Source organism: Anopheles coustani (assembly GCF_943734705.1).
Source record: "Anopheles coustani chromosome X unlocalized genomic scaffold, idAnoCousDA_361_x.2 X_unloc_126, whole genome shotgun sequence".
In the NCBI taxonomy this organism is placed as follows: Eukaryota; Metazoa; Arthropoda; class Insecta; order Diptera; family Culicidae; genus Anopheles; species Anopheles coustani.
This window is the reverse complement of record NW_026525078.1, coordinates 35,001-38,339: the sequence shown is the minus strand read 5'-3', so window position 1 is coordinate 38,339 and position 3,339 is coordinate 35,001.

Here is a 3,339-nt window from a genome sequence, read left to right as displayed (position 1 = left end):
TGACTTTGACGCTTAATAACTTTCGTTCATATGCAGTCTAAGCTCTGCAACTCTCAGGAAAGCTAGTACTACTCATTTCCTTTCCATATCAGTCTTTGGCTTGTCGATCCGATGTCTACAGCCTTACTTATTCACGTTCCCTGTGAAGGTAGGTTTTTGCCCATTTTCCAGTTCATGTGGTAACATTCGCAGACTTTGCCGGCTTTCTCTTCATGTGGTAACTTGCTTGCTCATGTGGTAACTTGGAAGTGTATTTCTGACAGACCCAATCTGGGACTTAGCCGATTTTTCTCTGCATATTATATGGATCCATCACTAGGCCATCTTGCTTGCTCATGTGGTAACTTGGAAGTGTATTTCTGACAGACCCAATCTGGGACTTAGCCGATTTTTCTCTTCATATCATATGGATCCATCACTAGGCCATCTTGCTTGCTTGTGTGGTAACTTGATAGTGTATGTCTGACAGACCCAATCTGGGACTTAGCCGATTTTTCTCTTCATATCATATGGATCCATCACTAGGCCATCTTGCTTGCTTGTGTGGTAACTTGGAAGTGTATTTCTGACAGACCCAATCTGGGACTTAGCCGATTTTTCTCTTCATATTATATGGATCCTGGACTTAGCCGATTTTTCTCTTCATATCATATGGATCCATCACTAGGCCATCTTGCTTGCTTGTGTGGTAACTTGGAAGTGTATTTCTGACAGACCCAATCTGGGACTTAGCCGATTTTTCTCTTCATATTATATGGATCCTGGACTTAGCCGATTTTTCTCTTCATATCATATGGATCCATCACTAGGCCATCTTGCTTGCTTGTGTGGTAACTTGGAAGTGTATTTCTGACAGACCCAATCTGGGACTTAGCCGATTTTTCTCTTCATATTATATGGATCCTGGACTTAGCCGATTTTTCTCTTCATATCATATGGATCCATCACTAGGCCATCTTGCTTGCTTGTGTGGTAACTTGGAAGTGTATTTCTGACAGACCCAATCTGGGACTTAGCCGATTTTTCTCTTCATATCATATGGATCCATCACTAGGCCATCTTGCTTGCTTGTGTGGTAACTTGGAAGTGTATTTCTGACAGACCCAATCTGGGACTTAGCCGATTTTTCTCTTCATATTATATGGATCCTGGACTTAGCCGATTTTTCTCTTCATATCATATGGATCCATCACTAGGCCATCTTGCTTGCTTGTGTGGTAACTTGGAAGTGTATTTCTGACAGACCCAATCTGGGACTTAGCCGATTTTTCTCTTCATATTATATGGATCCTGGACTTAGCCGATTTTTCTCTTCATATCATATGGATCCATCATTAGGCCATCTTGCTTGCTTGTGTGGTAACTTGATAGTGTATTTCCGACAGACCCAATCTCGGACTTAGCCGATTTTTCTCTTCATATTATATGGTTCCATCACTAGGCCATCTTGCTTGCTTGTGTGGTATCTTGAAAGTGTATGTCTGACAGACCCAATCTCGGACTTAGCCGATTTTTCTCTTCATATAATATGGATCCTGGACTTAGCCTGTTATTAGGTTATTATATATGGATCCTGGACTTAGCCGATTATTAGGTTATTATATATGGATCCTGGACTTAGCCGATTTTTCTCTTCATATAATATGGATCCGGGACTTAGCCGATTATTAGGTTATTATATATGGATCCTGGACTTAGCCGATATTTCTCTTCATATAATATGGATCCGGGACTTAGCCAATTTTTCTCTTCATATAATATGGATCCGGGACTTAGCCGATTTTTCTCTTCATATAATATGGATCCGGGACTTAGCCAATTTTTCTCTTCATGTGGTAACGTATGCCAATCGCTCACAAGTCATGGGATAAGGGTACTTGTGTTCTTCCATCTTCTAAGTCCCGCACGGGGACATCGTGATCGCCCCAAGTCCGGAATAGCGCCAAGTCAAGCCCCACGGTGGCCGTGCAGGACCTGTTAGCGGCGGCCCCACTGACAGCACTAATCCGGACTTAGAAATTATATCTTTCTAATCGAACACCACACACGCAACACCACCATACCACCATCTCCTTGCAAGTACCTAAGTACCCGCAACTCCATGGTGAAGGCAATGTCACTCCATCACCAACCTCTTTGCACTGCAAGCACTTGCGTACCCACAACACTCCGAAGAAGGCAACGGCGCGCGATGCTCGACTCCACACACCACACCACACCACACCACCGATGGCCAGCCAGCCAGCCAGCCCAGCTAAAGACTAACCAACCAACCAACCACCAATGGCCTAGGCCAGCCAGATCCCACCTTCAAGTCCAAGCACAGCCAAGTGCAAGTACCGCCAAGTGTTCACCAACCAACCAACACACCAGGTCAGTTGGCCGGTACCCACCTTCAAGTGCCATTACCCTCGGGCGCAAGCTCAATCAAGTGTTAACCAACCAACCCGGCCAAGGCAGCCAACAGGCCGGCACCCTACAGCACCGATCCGCCATTACCACCTCAACCGTTGACCATGCAAGTGGCCTCGGACAACAGGTGACACCCGAAGTACATCCGAAGAACGTATATCAAGTGTTTGCTCACCAAGTCCTCAACCAACCCCAAGTACCCGGAGGTACCCAGAGTGTTGGATCCGCCAACCACTACCAGCACTCCAAGTCCTCGCGAACCCAAAGTGTTTGCCCGGTAGGGCCATTAGACCACAACGCTTGCTAACCATGCAAGTGGCCTCGGACAACAGGTGACACCCGAAGTACACCCGGAGAGTGTATATCAAGTGTTTGTTCACCAAGTCCTCAACCAACCCCAAGTACCCGGAGGTACCCAGAGTGTTGGATCCGCAAACCCGTCCCGGCACTCCAAGTCCTTGCGAACCCAAAGTGTTTGCCCGGTAGGGCCATTGTATCACAACGCTTGCGACCATGCAAGTGGCCTCGAACAAGGTGACAGGGGTATCTTCACCAAGTCCTCAACCAACCCCAAGTACCCGGAGGTACCCAGAGTGTTGGGTCCGCCAACCACTACCAGCACTCCAAGTCCTCGCGAACATAAAGTGTTTGCCCGGTAGGGCCATTAGACCACAACGCTTGCTAACCATGCAAGTGGTCTCGGACAACAGGTGACACCCGAAGTACATCCGGAGAGTGTACAACAAGTGTTTGTTCACCAAGTCCTCAACCAACCCCAAGTACCCGGAGGTACCCAGAGTGTTGGGTCCGCCAACCACTACCAGCACTCTAAGTCCTCGCGAACCCAAAGTGTTTGCCCGGTAGGGCCATTAGACCACAACGCTTGCTAACCATGCAAGTGGTCTCGGACAACAGGCGATACCCGAA